General features: G+C 36.1%; 1 long non-coding RNA gene across 1 annotated transcript in view; it reads left to right on the top strand.

Moving 5' to 3' along the window:
- The first annotated feature begins 4,372 nt into the window (after nt 1-4,372).
- LOC138403267 (uncharacterized) overlaps nt 4,373-17,986 on the top strand; it is a 163,080-nt gene continuing 149,466 nt past the window's right edge. The window contains exon 1 of the long non-coding RNA XR_011237572.1: nt 4,373-4,551. This is a non-coding gene — a long non-coding RNA (uncharacterized lncRNA). The remainder of the gene's footprint in view (nt 4,552-17,986) is intronic.

Genomic DNA, 17,986 nt, shown 5'->3' on the forward strand with positions numbered 1-17,986 from the left:
TCCTCCGCGCAGTCATATTACCCCTTTTCTGAACAATCATAAGTTGTTGAAGATGAGATCAAGGAGGAAGTTACATCTTGCTGGTTTACTTTTTGGTGTGGTTAAACTGAGTAAGCCCACGTACCTAGCCGATAAACTTCATTGGGTAGGCGATGGTGAATCTGACCGTTTTCGAAGCTGTCGCTATCAACTTCGTATTCCATTCCATCGCACTGCCGCATTTAGAGGTTCATTTACGTACTCCGCCACTAAATGTTGGAATAATATCCCCCCTCCAATAAGGAATTTAAAAAGTAAATTTTCATTCAAAACTAAATTAAAAAAATTCCTTTTGGATAAACAGGTAGAATTTCAGGATCATGTGGCGGAGTACTCCTTTTTGTAACAAGATTTAGGCTACATCATAGGTATACCGTATACATGTACATAGATGCGTCCAATTATATATATAAGTAAGTATAATATGTGTGAATTTGTATATATTATTTACATACAGAATAGATAAGTACAATTAAAATAATTCCGTGGCGCCACCCGAATCAGGGTTCCTACTGAAAACCAGCGCTGTATGTTTTGTACTTGTGCAAGACATTTGGCATTTATGCTGAGTAGTGACCTTTTTTTTCGGGTTGTGCCACACATGACATACTTTATTCCGGCGCTTCTTCTACTTGAGGTCTTTTGACTTTACTACTCAAGTATTAGAGGCGCCGGGATAACCTAACCAGGTCTAGCTGGTAATGTGTGGTACAGCCTTAAAAATTAAACGTTTTTCTTTCTTTCTTTCTTTCTTTCTTTCTATATTTTCTTATGGGCCGTGCCCACACGCCATGGTTTTGCAACTCGTTTGATGTCGTCTGTGCATCTAGTAGGTGGGTCTTCTAATGCTGCGTTTTCCGGTGCGGATCAGCATTCAAGAACCTTGAGATCCGAACGTTTGCCTGTTCTTCATGCTATGAAGGTTACTCTGGTTATCTCCTCATTTCGGATTTGATCACGTAGAGCTCATTTGTTACCAACAACTTTTCTAAGGCCAGCATACCGCCAGTACCACAACGGAATTGTATGCCTGTATTTGCTATGTAGGTATTTGTACCACAATGCACGTCACCCACACTTGTCCGCACCGAGTCAGCACGGGGGCTGTGTGGGTGTGCGGGGCGTTCCCTCTCCGATTGCCATTTTAACCTGTCGCGTAGGTACTATAGTTTCGTTTCTACATAATCAAGATCGATATAAGTAGTACCATCCGCTTTTAAATTGCCTTCCATGACAATAAAGCATACCTACTATTTTAATTTGATTCAAACGGGAATAGGTATTTGAGGAAACTTCCTATCTTCCCATTTTTCCCGCCAAACCTGCCACGTTTCCCCAAATAATAGAACACACTTTTACACACTATTGTATTCCATAACAGGCTTTATCAGCGGGCTGTCACAGGTCATAGAAAGGCACTGTTGGAGTCGCACCAAACGCTTGTCGCCCTCAGTTTCCGTTGGTCGTAATTTTTAAAACAACATGGCACTGATCCAATCTGCTACATGTAGAGATATTCGCATACGTTATAGTTTTGCTGTCACGAGTTTTTAACTTGAATGTTTTATAGGGGCATGGATTGGAAGAATTGGAAGAGCGAAAAATATTCGATTTTTACAACCTTTTAGTGTGTGGTATTTTTAGTATATCTTGCAACTGAATTCAAGAATAGTTACCGCCAATCGATTGAGCTGAAATTTGGAACACAGTAAGTAATGTATAACTACAATGTCAATGCAACAATATGGTACCATGAAAGTGACCATAGGAACTCTTCAATTTCTCAACATAACTCCGTCGTGTTTGGGCTCGTTACATTTGTCTGGCCAAGTACTAGCTATAGACCTAGATGAGGTTTAGGGTCTCATGATGGAGCCGGGAGGTAGTCATAGGAACTCTTCAAGTAGGTACCTACCCATTATAACTTCGTCGTGTTTGGTCTCGTTGGATTTGTCTTTACACATAAATTTTAATTAGGTACTACTTAGGTAGAAATAAAAGCTTGTTTTTAATTTTTTTTAATTGAGGATACTTTTTACATATAGCTACCTATGTATATAATATACATTGTATATTTTATCAAGCATTCATTTATGGTAGAGATTATGAACTAACAAAATAGCTAGATGATAAATAAGCATATAGTCTTTATAACAAATTGAATGAAAAAGAAAATTATACTAACCAACTCTAAAACATAAGATAAAAAGGCGCGCAAAGGCGTCCTAATCGTATTACACACGCCGACTGAACTTTAGCTTTCTGTTTTCATACGTAATCGTCTGAATACAGAATTAATCTGCTGTGTGTTGATACGGATACTAATCCATTTTAAATCCCATTCCATCTGGAAAAGCCTGCGGGTGGCATTCATACGAGAGGACGATTTACTCTCATTATCTCGATTTAATGAGCTACACAAGCGTATCTAATGTATTTGTATTAATAGGTATGATTGTATAGATTAGGTATATATTAGGATCGACGACATAGAAGGCTGCGCTCATCCATCTACTCATGACGGAGACGGCTTTACGTTTACCTACTTAGATAGCTGAGGAGTAGGTACTGTAGTATCTGGCGCGCACCGCGCTCTTAAAAAGGCTTCAGTTGTTGATTAATGCAGGCACACGGGTGGAAAAAGTATATAATAATCAAGATAATCAACCAACGTGATCTAATCAGAAATGAGGAGATCTAGATTAAACAACATAATATTAGCTTAACGAGTTACCAAGCTGAAGTGGCAATAGGCAGGGCACATAGTTCGATAGACGTTGGGGTCCCAAGATACTAGAATGGCGACCTCGAACCTGAAAGCGTTGTTGGAAGACCACCACTACGTGAATAGAGGAAATCAAACTAGTCGCAGGGAGCCGATGGGTTCAGGGGGCGCAAGACCGTGGCGTGTGGAAGTCCCTTCAAGAGACATGACTGTGTCCAGCAGTGGACGTCTATCAGTTCATAATCCTCTTACACGAATGTATCGTCCGAATAAAAATATTTTCAGTTTTCCCCTCCACGATTAATAAAGGTCAAGTCAAGAATGAATAGGCAACTTCTAGGCAAGCGAGCTCCATCTTGGGCTGCATCATCACTTGCCAGCAGATCAGCCAAACGCTAGTCCGTGAAAATACGGATATAAAAAATATCAACGTCATATTATGTCATAAGCTATCATACAAATATCTTTATTTCTATAAACTAAATAACTTAGTAATAAAACGAATCTAAACAATTGAACATAAAAGTTACAGATCGAAAATATCATCTAAACCACCGCAACAAGGCAGGGTGCCCAGAACGCTGGCAGAATGGCCAGACTAATATGCTGATCGAGGTAGCTGCCAGCATATTAGTCAAATAGTTCTAAGACTACTTCGGAATGTATTTTCAGTTTTCACGGACTCGGATCAAATAAGTGCGTAACCGCCCTAAGACCATTACAGACTTGCCGGTCAGTCGTCCCAAAGATTTAAAATCTTTACTTTCATTAGTTCGGTAAGTAATTAAGTATACTCTTTTGCTATTTTATCTTTAAAAACTTTAAGGTATTTAATAGTATCATATCGCTTACTAACGAAATTGACAAATGTACATTTAACCTAGCTCCACTAGGATTCCCAATACTTAATTTCCGTCTACTTATCGGCCCCCGGTCAGCCCGCATTGAAACTTCGTGCGGTCCACTGCGGAACTCAAATAAAACTACGAAGCTACGAAGCAATCCAACCGTTACGAAATCCCGCGTAGAATGCTTTTCACTGACTGGTTCAACGAGATAGAACTATTCTCAAAACCCTAAATTAAAAGTAGAATTTGTAAACCTGTGTCCATTACATCTATTATATCGGAATAGTTGATTATTCAACATGGGAGTAATGTAATGTCTTACGTCGCGGGCGCCGGGATAAATCCCAAGCATATAACGAAGTATTGTAGAGTAACTCCCGAGCGTAGCGAGAGTATTGCATCTAGAATCCTGAGTGAAGCGCGGGGCTTAAGGGTGCCAAGACTAAGACAGTATTACCCCCAAGTTGAATACTCTACTTTTCACACCTCCCAAGACAATAAAATCAAAATCTTCGCATACTTAAATAGGTACCAACCTTTAGAAGTTTCTGGGAGCAAATCATTTATTACGCTTTGAGCATAAATAGTTTAATTACTGCTGCTATTTTCGTCAATCGACATTTTTGTTTCAAATTAAATAAATAATTAATTTCAATAAGTGACACCACAATACACCGTTTCGGAAATAGTTTTCAATAATTTATGAGGTCATGGTGAGTGAGAGGGACGCCATCATACGTCGAAGCGATAGCATCTTGAACTAAAAACTACTTGTAAGGAACAGAATTTGCTTCGGGTGCGGGATGTTCTAAATTCAAATTACATTACATCCCTTAAGACGTAATGGATTTCAGTACATCATTACAACCCGGCTAAGTGATAGGAATATTATGACTTACTTAACCCTTAGCTAACAGGTCTGTAATAAGGCATTCAAGTGTGTGTCTGTAATAAGGTGTGAAAAATTTCATTGAGTTTGATTGCTTATAATGAGATAAAATTATAAAATGTGACCCAAATTACGTTTGTTGTACTTAAATTGTAAAGTTGCAACATTCTTTTATACATAATATTCCATGTATCTCTGTATATTTCATAAATGGTTTTATCAGTGGAGTGTCATAGAGCGTTGCGAGAGCAATTTTGGAGTTGTACCAAACGCCTGTCACGCGCTGTAATTTTTTTAAAGAACGTGGCACTGATCCAACGTGTAACTTGTCCGGTTGGGAGATACATTCATGGATTTATGGTCTAGCGGTATTGGTCGTAAATGACCGTTTTATGTCACGCAGATTAATCTCTATGTGCATCATCCATTGCGCTAAACTGCAGACTTTTACAGTTAGTTTTCAGTAGTATACCAAATTGAACTGTATGTCAACGTTCTGAAAGTTTAAATTGTTATATGAAAAATCACCTCCACTCAACTCCGTTTGTATTGTATGAATCAGATAAAAAGTGGCCAAAGTCACTCTTCAGATATCTAACTTTCTCATGTTGATCCGTTGCTCTTAATTCAAAAACTATGATGCATAAAAATAAATAAAAATCTGTTTTAGAATGCACAGGTAAAGCCCTTTCATATGATACCCCACTTGATTACTAATTATTAGTTCATGACCACAATTTTAGATTTTGGTGTGATGTAGCCCTAAATTCACGGTTTTCAGATTTTTCCCATTGTCTGCTGTAAGACCTACCTACCTGCCAAATTTCACGATTCTAAGTCTACGGAAAGTACCCTGTAGGTCCCCGATAGACAGATACACAGACAGAAAGACAAAGTGATCCCATAAGGGTTCCGTTTTTCCTTTTGAGGTACGGAACCCCAAAAAGGCAAATCAGTGAAGTGTCCACTATTCGGATTATGCTATGCCCTAATTTTCCACAACACTGCACAGCCGGCGCCTAATGAACGCGTAGTTCGGCACGATTCCAAAATAAATCACATTCTTCCTCCACTGAACTCTAGGTATTAATCCCGGAAAATATTTTTGGTCGTTCCACACGTTCAACCATTTCAGAAATAAGTTTGCTTGTTATAACATAGGCCACAAAATATTAAGATTATTTCTACTACATTTCTAAACACTATGTAAAGAGTGGTATTAGCCTTGTATTATTTTATAGTTAAGACGTTCGGCGGCCTTCCAGTTAAGCCCAGGGCTCGATCTCGGGCACACACTTCTAACTTTTTAAGTGCGTTTTAGTTTAGTTTAGTTTAATATTCTTTATTGTACACCAAAAAGAAAAGACACAAAAAAGAAACATGTAAAAGAAGAACATACAATTAGCGGCCTTTTAAGTAATTATAAAAAAATAAATCACTTTAACGGCGAAGAAAAACATCGTGAGGAAACCTGCATGTCTGACAGTTCTCCATAATGTTCGATAAGATGTGACTCTTCTCATTCTGAGAGAAGACCTGTGTTCAATAATAAGCCAGCCATGGATCATGATAATTATGATAATATAAATACTAGTAGATGCTACATGCTTAAACCAAACGAGAAATAGGTATAAGTCCGGAAATTGCTAATGCTCGTGGCCGCTATTATAGTGACGTCAGCACTAGACTGAAGTTTCGAGCTGATGATTATTTTTCTTTCAGCTGACGTTAAAATAACGTCATTTCGATGTTAATGAGACATGGTGCCCAGCGTAATAGCAATTTGCGGGACTTATACCTACTGATAAACGGAAGAGTTCTATTTGTCACAAAATGTAGGTCCATTGCTGAATAAAGAGGAGTTTTATCTTATACAAAATCTGTAGATTTCCATTTCAAGACGACTAAAGCGTCGCTAGTCGCTATCTTATTAATTATCGCGAAGGAGAGAGTAGGTACTTATCGGTGTATCTCTCATTAGATGCAAAGTGTAATTAATTTAGTAGTACGCTTTGCTCGCCCTTCATCCTTGTCGCTTTGTATCTCAAAGCAAGTTTGTAGTCAAGTAGCAATTTGTTTGCAATCAACTATTATGGAACTCTGAATTATTAATTTGAATTTGAATTTTAGCTAAATCTAATATCAAGTCTTTATCGTTTTCTTATACTTATAGTTTTGCTAAAATACTTGATTATCTTGTCATTGGGTTGTATAAAAATATAAGCACTTATAAATTATTTAATTTGAGCCGGGTTTTTAATACAAACATATTCTTCGGGTCATATCCTAAGTTGATACTAGAGTCTAGACTAGTAGCCCAAGCAAACCAAGTGGTAGGGCACTCACCTCTAACTTTTCGGAGTTAAGTATGAATGTTTTAACTTTTAAGCAATTAAATATCTGTCTCGAAATATATCGATTTGGCTAAAATTTGGAATGGAGATATATTATACCCTGGATTAAAACATAGGCTACTTTTTATCCCGGAAATTCAAAGATTTTAAAAAACGTAAATCCACGCGGACGAAGTCGCGGGCATCAGCTAGTTAATCAATAAAAGTCGCCATTTGGAATCCTCTGGCATTTGAAATCAAAAAATACCTAAGCGTTCCAATTCGTAGCAGATTGCATTTAGGATCCAAATAAAATTCCTACGCTTGCAGTAGTTACCCGTTAGTAAAAAGTTGGCTGGGCTAAAATTTTCGAACGGCTGAATTTCCTTGAGAGTTTTTAGGATTTTCCCAGCCTTAACTACCTACATATTGATTTACTGATTGTAAACTGAACTGATGATAAGTATATTCAGAACTAGCTTATGTTCGCGACTTCGTCTTAGGTTTTGAATTTTCATCATATATATGTCATAATAGCTATCTGCATGCCAAATTTCAGCCCGATTCGTTTAGTGGTTTGAACTGTGCGTTGATAGATAAGTCAGTCAGTCGGCTTCTTTTTTTCAATTCAATCGTAATGCCACATGCCCTCAGAGAGTTCCAATCTCCACTTCCACCATCAGAGATGTCCAATGGCACTATAATCATCTATTGTCATCTTAAGGATGGAGGGAGGCTTCGGCTGTGGCTAGTTACCACCCTACCGGCAGAACCGTGCCGCCAAGCGATTTAGCGTTCCGGTCTAGAAACCAAAGGTGTATGTGTTTAATAAAAACGGCCATGGGTACTCCTTCCAGGTTAAAAGTTAAAAAGTTAAATTGGCGCGTGAGGAGTTAAACTTTACGCGTTATACTACATTTTAGGATTAGGGATGATAGTGACACGTAGGAAAATTGTGTTACTTGATATACTGTAAGCTCCTATTTGGTAAACATGTAACGATGCCCCTGAGGCGCCTATAGAGTGCAGAATAGAGACGGTACATATTAGTCCCATGGCAATAACCTACATAAGTCAGGCCTAGAGGCTTATTAGAGCCGACGTTTTCACTAACATTTTCAGTAACGTTGTTTAAATAACTACCCCAAATTAAAATCCCATGGATTTGATCCAATTTAGAAAATATATTTTTAATGTGTCAAAAATGGTTCCAAGTTATTTATTTTGGCATATCGCAATAAAATAATTATCTAAACATAACTTTAAAAAAAGTGTCCTATTTCTCTAAAATTGTTAAAATAAATTATATTCGGGTTTATTCGTGCAGTTAAATGGTTAATAAGTGAAAATTCTTGTCGTTTTCATACATTAATGCGGTGGAGCAACCTATGAAAACGTGTTTTTATAATTAAATATTCATTTTTAATTACGCTGGAATTTCAGAGTTCATGGAGTTTATAATTGGCTTAATTTACTCGTTGAATCGTATGTTCAAAATTGTATGTTATGGTGTTTAAAGTTTTGGTATTTTATTTTATTTTTATGATATTGAAAAGAGACATAACTCAAGTAACTCTCATTATGACTCAAATGTTCGGTGTAATATGCCTTATAACTTCTAAATGAATTTCATTCCGATGGTATTTAAGTTATGTGTTTATTATATTGCAAGGGGCTCTAATCTCTAAGCTAAATCTCTAATCATTCCGTGTACTTACTTATTGGCTTCCGTGTAAACTTCTTTAAGTCTAAGTGGATTTCATTGTGGTTTTTATCATTATTTACATGGATACACCATGTTTACGAAATTGATATTTATATAATAAATAACGCGCATAAATTTCTTAATGCAATTCAATACAGGGTTTATCATTTCACGAGTAATGTTTATAATCTTTTAATGTAGTTAACGGCTACATACCACGATTAAATACCGAAAGACGAGCATTAGTAAATAAACTTATGCTACTTTAGCTTAAATCCTTTTTGAACTACATTTTATTATGAAAAAGTTTGAAAAGAAAATTTTGACCCAGTATCTCATGTTTATCAGCAGTGAATAATACAACGTCCTTTTTGTAACGGTGGGATAAAAGACTTGGGCGTTTTCAACCTCGCCCGCGATGCGTTAATGATGTTTACTCTCACTAAAAGCCTCCCATATACATCTCTATCAAACATTTTTGCGTGTAATAGAAAGTTTGTCAATATGTATACTTAAGTGCGATTTACTTACATAGCACCACTACATTCTAAAAGAGATATCGTAAACAAGTGTGCAGCCGGTGTTGGCACCAGAATGACAAGCAAGGTCCACGACGTCAAATAGAGCAAGATGTCTACTTGTAACGTCGGCACTTAGTGTAAACCTTGAATACCCATTGAAGCGAAGCGGAGCGGAGATGTGTTCAGAAGACCAATCGAATTATTGATAGATTACGTCACGTCTCAATAATCTGATTGGTCTGCTGAACAAGTATTTCTCCACTCCGCTTCACTGGACAGGTACTCTAACCAAAGCGGGTATGGGTGTTAGCTAGCGATAAGTAACAGATAAAATAGTTTAACGTATATCTTAGAAAAGATTGCCAGAAGAAGGTTATTGCCATTCAAAATGTAGGTATCTAATATTGGAAACGTAAAAGAGTTGTCCCTGCATGACACTCTTGGCAGAGCGGTCGTGGTCATCACGAAGTGACGTATTTGGGGACAGATGTTATACGCCTCACGAGCATTCGCAACTTCTCTCTACTGGCCGATAGTCTGGTACATTAGTGCACGGAACCGCCCATCTTTATCTTTTAGGACAAAAAATTACTATAAGTAACAGATGTTTACGCAACCGTAGTTTGTTATTTTCACTTTAAATAAAAAAGGCACTCTTACCGAATTCCTTGTCTAATAAAAACTAATAAATTGTTTCTGAATAAAACATTATAAAAAAAGTAAAGCTTAATGCCAGGAGCGCCTGTTTCAATACCGGGAGCTAAGTGCACAAAGAAAGAAAATATTACATAGCAATAATTTAAAGCGTATAAACGTTACCAAAGTGAAAGAGTCAAGAGAAAGTTTTTAATGAGTTTTCCCGCCCCGAATTTGCCATTTCTTTACGTAAAATTTATTAACTAGGTCTTTATTTATGAAGTTGTCGCTTATTTAGAAAACGTAAAAAAGTTGTTTTGTTTCGCTTGAATTTAAAATGAATACATTTTTTGCGTGATTAGTTAGATAGGTACCTAGGTACATGGATGTTTTGAAAATAAATAAGAATTAAGTTAAATACATATAATAAGAAACAGGTTTTCAACAACATTCAGGGTCTTCTTTAATTGTTATTGATTGGTATATACACATTTTTTAAAATTTATTCTAGTGAAACTCGACATGTGAATTTTAAGATTATACGTGTCTGTTGTTTGTGACACCTTGTTCCCTGTTAATTGTTGTACACGTTTTTATTTAGATAACCCCGCTGAGTAAAAGCACTGAAAGTAAAATTACTGTTCGAGTCATGTATCACAAAAGTTTTGGGTCGAAAAGTTCTAAATTGAATAAATGAAGGCCTTTGTTTCAATTTTACGCAAAATAGTATTTGCTTTGTACTCCAACATCAAACGTAGTCGGTAAAAGAATGGCAATGATATTATCAAGGGACGACTTTTTGCTTGTATTGAGCAATGAAAAAATACCAAATTAAAGAAAGCGGAAGGGGTGTACTAATTAAATAAAGTAAATACACATAATATACGTATGTATATTGTATATATATAGATAAAATAAATAAATAAATATATATATATATATATATATATATATATATATATATATATATATATATATAGGGGAAAGCAGGTAGGATTCGTACACTTTTTACTCTAGGTCATATAAAAACAAAACTAATAAATACCTATTTCAAAATAATTTCAACGCTGCTGGATTACCTAGTTATCTGGCTTTAATTATAGTGTAGTTCAGTGTTGATGCAAAGTAAGATGACAAAGCTATGATGAATTTCCCAAAAAATGGAAATCGTACGAAAGCACCCCACACGCGAGGTAGCTTCGTACATCGAGTAGGGTACATTCGTACATAGTGGGGAGCCTTCGTACACAGGGATTAAAAAGGCTATTTTATATGAAATTAAACATTTATTGATATCAAAATTAACGCAGAATCAACCTTAAGCATAGTAATAATTAACAATATGGTGTTTACAAACAATTTGTTACAATTTAAGTCATTCATTAATCAACATTCTAATTTACCGTTATAGTAACTCGCGTTTCATCTCTTTAGCCTTCTGTTTTCTCTCTTGTTCTTCTTTTTTCATCTTTTTTGCTCTTTTCTTTTCTATCAGTCTATTTTTTTCGGGATTATATGTTATATCCTTAATTTTTCTAATACTTTTCCTTTCTTTGTCTTTTTAGGTGCATTCTCATTCACTTTAGGCTAAGGTAAAAGGTTGCATAATTTCTAGCGTCATCATCCCACAGTTGATGTAGATGGTGATGGAGGTGGCAATCTTGATGATAGATCTTGTTGAGTAAGAGTTATTTCTTTGGGAGTTGAATTGGGATAGCGCCTATGTCAAAAATAAACGATTTCTTAGTAATTATTATTAAACAGAGGGTCTTCCAAATTTCGTGAAATCCACGTCCATTGTAAGTTTTAACCACTCTAAACTGATTCTAAAGTTGTCGATTTAAATATAAAGAGTACGTCAAATGTTTATGACGTCATATCTATGTATATCTTTTATACAAGCTGGCATAAGTACTAAGCCAGCGTTTTGACGTTTGATAAGAAGTTGCTAATTTGACTTATAGCGCAGCTCACGACAGGCATGAAACTTCGAAGAAAGAAAACATCGAGGTTTCACCCACACTGGCAGGCGTCAAATGTCGCCTATATTTGACGCTCGGTAGGCTATGAAACTACTAGGTTTGATTTAACGACACCCCCTAGCCTAATATTTAGCAGATGTCGATTTCAGGATCAAACCGAGAGTTTCTTCACTCTAGTTCTACTCTGCTAGTCTAGGCACCACCACTATTTGTTGCATGTTATCATCTGGGAGTGGTTTAGAATTGGAATCCCATAACCCAGTTAGTGCAAAAACGATCTGAACTCCCGCGGGGTGCATTCGTAAAGTACGAATCCACCCCACTCCTAACTGCACGAAGGTACCCCAACCAAAAAAATCAAACAATAAATTTAAAATAAAAATAACGGTGAGGGTTATCCCAAAATAAATGTTTACACATGAATCTAAGGCACTTATCCAAAGACTATTATATGTTACTTTAAGAATTTGAGCCAAGCTTATTACGAATTAATGTCGTCAAAGATGAGTCGAAAAATTATTTTCGCGGTGTGAAAACACGTTTTAAATTATTCTAAAAAAACTGACTGTTGTACAGCCACTGCACTTAGCTGTGAGCCTATGAATATGAGCGGGCCTCACATATACAAAAACACAAACGCGTCACCATGTAGCATAGTGTAGATATGACTGTTGTACGAATGCTCCCTCTGTACGAATCCTACCTGCTTTCCCCTATATATATATATATATATATATATATATATATATATATATATATATATATATATATATATATATATATATATAAATAAAAATACAACAGTAAATAGGAGAGGAATAGACGACAGATAAGTGGAATAAAAAGTAAAAATAAATAAATAAACACATCAAATGGAGGATAAATAAAATAGCTTCAATTTTGTTTTAAAAATTGATAGTGATTGAGACTGTTTGATATCCAAGGGGAGAGAGTTCAATAGCAGTATAGCGGTAGCAGTAAATGATTTAGCATTATAAGAAGAGGAGTGTGTAGGAACTTTCAGGCGTAGATTATTTTGAGAACGAAGAGAAAAAGAGTGTGTATTACATCGCGTAATGTGTTATTATAAGAATTATTGCTCCTTACATCTATAGGAAGGATAGAAGTATAGGTATCATTAACTTTAAAGTGAATTAAGAAAAATCGAAAAGGGTGATTCGTATATACTTGTATTAACGAATCTATGACTTGTATAGAACCACACTGTCCTTTGCAGGGACCATATAACTGCTATATTTTTGGTAGAGCTACCAATGAAACATTATGTTACGATTGAAAACAACAATACAATAGATATTATGTGGTAGGTAAGCAAAAAAAATAGGTCCTCAAATATTACAGTCAAAATTTTTAATTGGTATTTTCCAAAGTATTTTTACCTTGAAAAAATCGGCCAACTCGCGCACCGAAGGTTCCGTACTAGAGTCGTGTTTTTTCGACATTTTGCACGATGAATATTAAAAACTGTTATGCATAAATAAATAAAAATCTGTTTTGTGGGATATCAAATGAATGTACAAGATCATTCATTTGATATCCCACTTGTCAAGTTACCACAAATTCGCGGTTTTCCGATTTTTTCCTTTACTTGTGCTATACGAAATCGGTGTATCTTGACACAGTCTTGTCTGTTTTACCCCTAATGTTTTGTACAGTACGCGGCCGAAAGTAACGTACATCGGCCTTTAGAATGTCATTTCGGCTTTGTAAAGCGTTGTCTCTGTCACTCATACCTATATGACGTTTTGTTGGTCTCAACGACAGAGACAGTGCTCTAAAACTTTGCTATCTCCTTCTACAGGTCGATGTACATTACTCTCGACCGCGTACTGTAAAGCACGAGGCCAGAAACATACAAGTGTAAAAACCGGTTTATTATGAAAACAGATTAAAACCCATGCTTAGAACTAATACTAGCTGATGCCCGCGACTTCGTTCGCGTGGAATTAGGTTTTTAAAAATCCCGAGGGAACTCTTTGATTACCAGGGTTAAAAAGTAGCCTATGCCACTCTCCAGGTCTGCAACTAAACTCATGCAAAAAATCACGTCAATCCGTTGCTCTGTTGCGACGTGATTGAAGAACAAACCAATAAACCAACAAACCGACAAACAAACACACTTTTGCATTTATAATAAGGGTACTGAGGTACTGATTATTACACATTAAACTTTATATTAGAGAAGATCAGCCACAAACTGTTGTGAGTGAACAACAACTATTATTACCGAACCCTTGTCCAAACTATTTATTGAGAGTTATTCGTGTTACTGTTTCCGTTGAAACGGACCTTTTTCCGAATATTCGGCCGAGTGAAAGCAATAAAAGTCAAATTACTGGGCGAGTCATGCATCACCAAAGTTTTGGGTTCGAGAGTTACAAATTGAATAAAATTAAGATCAGTTGCTACCCATGTGCCATGTTATTGTGGACTAAGACACTATGGCCAGTGAGGCGTTGTCGTCATTGTCTTCAACCGATAGATGTTCACTGCTGGATAAGACAACTTAACGCACTTCTGGATCAAAACTGTTCTGTGTGGGAATTTGACTATATCAAAAATAAATTATTTCTCAGTGATTATTAAATAGGGGATCTTCCAAAATAAGTAAAATCTACGTCTTTTGTTAGTTTTAAGTGTAATAAACAAAAAATGTACGTCATTGTGGCTAATTCCGTTGTACAAAATCTCTACACTAAACTAAAAAAACTTTGTAACTACAATTTTTGGTACATGAATAATAAAAATAAAAATAAAATGGCAAGTCTCAATCTACTGCTATCCCTTTCATAATGTTGCTTGCGGAAAAGGATAGCACTATATTTAGACCTGTTAATTTAGTTTAGTTAAGAGATTGTGTGCAAGAGAATCGGCCCCATTATGATGTAACGTCACATTCCAGTATTTCATAGAATCTCGCATACTAAGCGCGCGTTAAAAGTCACCGATTTGACTAGTTGTCAAATACCGTATTCAAAAATCTTGCCTAATATGCCTGGAATCCATTGCCTAAAATGTCTAATATAATTTCACTTTCCGATTCCTAATCCGAACATCTAAGGGAATAAAAATGTAGCAACCATGTTTTAAACATTTGAAGCATAGTATATTACATCCTACTTAGATGAATTTTTATAATTATTTTAATATCTTCTGAAGATGATTAAGAATCAGTCTTTCTTTGTTTTTGAGTTGAAACAGTCTTGATATAGGGATGTGATTATATTGCACGCAGTGCTGTTTGGTAGAATTCACACACTTTTGAGAATATTATGGAATAGGGAGGACTTTCAGGCATGTAGTTAGTAGTAGCTAGTACAACTACGTATACAAAAAACGAAACGCTGAATGTGCGGTCCCTGACAATGAGTTTGGACCGTGGATTCATAAGTATATTGATTTGACTCTTTACATATACAGCATATTCGCATACTTAAAAGCTATATTAAAATTTTGTACATATAAAAAGGGGAAGCGAGGAAATATGAGATATTTATCTTAAACAAAGTAATTTCCGTGCCAAAGTTATAAGATTGCGTTGTTGCGCGTAATTTTGAGTAGGTAACAAAGAATGTGAGCTTCGCCGGAAATTAAATTATAATTTCATGAGTGTAATACTTTGTATATAACTCCTTGGCTGCCTTAGTCTAGTGATTAGCATGTTCGACTGACGAGGTTCTGGGTTTGATTTCCGGGCTGGCTTGCTTTAACGTTGAAGGAAAACATCGTGAGGAAACCTGCATGCCTGAGAATTCGCCATAATGTTCTCAAAGATGTGTGAAGTCTACCAATCCGCACATGGCCAGCGTAGTAGACTATGACCAAAACCGATCTCACTCTGAGAGGAGACCTGTGCTCGGTAGTGAGCCGGCGATTGGTTGATCTTGATTAGATTATACACGCAACTTCGTCCACGTGAATATAGCTTTTTTTAAATCCCGTGGGAACTATATTTTGATTTTTCGGCATAAAAATAGTCTATTTGTTAGTCATAAGCTATCTCCATTATGAGTTTCAGACAAATCCGTCCCGTAGTTTTTGCGTACATACATGAGTAACAAACACATACACACACAATACACACACACACGCAAACTTTCTCCTTTATTGGTGTGATTCGTTTTAAATGCGAACATCGATACCACAAGACGGTGTAATTGAAGCAAGGGAGGGAAGGTAAATTCGTTTATTATAATTACCTCCTAATATTCTCAAATATTTGTCTTTGAATATCTGTACTTACCTACATGGAAATTCTATTAACGAGGTAATTATGTTGACTTTGTACTTAATTCGAGTTCGCTAAATTTTCACCATACCGTTAATGCCTCTGCTATTATCCCTTCGTAGCTTTAGTTTTAAGTTTACGTATTAATTATCACCACTACATCATTGTATTGCAAATTCAGCATGTGACAATCAGAAAGTTTATACAATAACTAATGGTGCCCGCGACTTCCTCCGCGCGGCATTAGGTTTATAAAAATCCCTCTTTGATTTTCCGGGATAAAAAGTAGCCTATGTCACTCTTCAGGTCTTTATCTATACCCATGCAAAAAATCACGTCAATCCGTTGCACCGTTGCGATGTGATTGAACGACAAACCAACAAACCAAATAAACCAACAAATCAAAACACCAACAAACAAAGACACTTTCACATTTATAATACGAGTACTAGTAGTACTTAGGTACTGATTAGGTATTGATACCTAATCTGAATAAATTATTTGACTTTGAGTTTTATAAATCTAAATATATAAAAGGAAAAGGTGACTGACTGACTGACTGACTGACTGATTGATCTATCAACGCACAGCTCAAACTACTGGACGGATCGGGCTGAAATTTGGCATGCAGGTAGCTATTATAACGTAGGCATCCGCTAAGAAAGGATTTTTGAAAATTCAACCCCTAAGGGGGTGAAATAGGGGTTTGAAATTTGTGTAGTCCACGCGAACGAAGTCGCGGGCATAAGCTAGTATCCATACAAAAAATCACGTCGATCCGATGTTCCGTTTTGGTGTGATTGAAGCACAAAACAAAAAACAGACACACTTTCGCACTTATATGGATGGTGATACATTAGGTACCTAGCTGCTACTTTTCCAAGTAGAAGTATATTACTCAAGATAAATGAACATACTATCGAGCCTGTACGTAGTAAGTCCATTTGATTAATGCCTGTGATGTGTGGAAGCTGTATACTATATAACTAGACCTAATCCTAACCGAGATTACAAAAGCCAGAGAAGTATAAACCATATCAACCACTAGAACAAAACTGTGTCAACTCAAAAATCTTGCATTTTGATATAACCTCAGTTTCTGACCCCTGACTCAAATATCTGCACGGAAAAACTGTTCCGCCCGTTCAACCAATTTTGATGAAATTCGGTACAGAGATAGTTTGCATCCCGGGGAAAATCAAAGAGTTCCCACGGGATTTTTGAAAACCTAAATCTACGCGGACGAAGTCGCGGCCATTATCTAGTATTAAAATAAATAATTAATACTCAAATAAATATCAATTAATTCATTGATTCTAAATCAATAGTTATATTGTTAATTGTGATTTGGTTTGAAACCAAATCAAAATTAAGTCAAAGGGGTATCACAACAAGGCCTACAGATTGTCCACACAAACATATTGACAAAATGCACACATTGTTTTAAACCGCTAATCTATTCACAACGTTAATTCAATCGTGCTCATCAGCAGAATAAACGTTAATGTGTACCTAATTAATAGACTTGTTTGTATCCCTTTTCTAGAATAATTCAGCAATTTGACATAATCTCTTTGCATCTGGTAATGCAATAGGCTGTTATTGTAAAATCATACTTAATGATAATCTGTACCGATTTAAAGCGCCCCATCGAGCTTACCGAGATTTAAAATTGACACTTCGTGTCAAATGGACTTAAAATAATCGTTCTGTTGACAGATATATTCTCATCACTTGTTAGTTCAGAGTACGCTCACATGACGCTCACTGCTATTAGCGCCAAATTGGCGAAAATGTCAACAATCATAGGTCCAGCGTGTATTAATAGAGGTCAGTGATAATAGAGTCGTGAGGGATTGCTGAAATCACTTGAATCATAAAGGTATCGATTTTATTGTTGTTACAAATATCCTATATCACATAACATTGTCTGTCAAAAGTTAGTCTCCACTCTCCACACATCACTGACATCAATCAAATCGACTTACCACGTCGCGAGCTCGGTTGTACGTTCATTTATCTAGGAAAATAGAAAAACAGACTTTCAGTACATATAACG

Source organism: Maniola hyperantus, chromosome 14, assembly GCF_902806685.2.
Source record: "Maniola hyperantus chromosome 14, iAphHyp1.2, whole genome shotgun sequence".
NCBI lineage: Eukaryota > Metazoa > Arthropoda > Insecta > Lepidoptera > Nymphalidae > Maniola > Maniola hyperantus.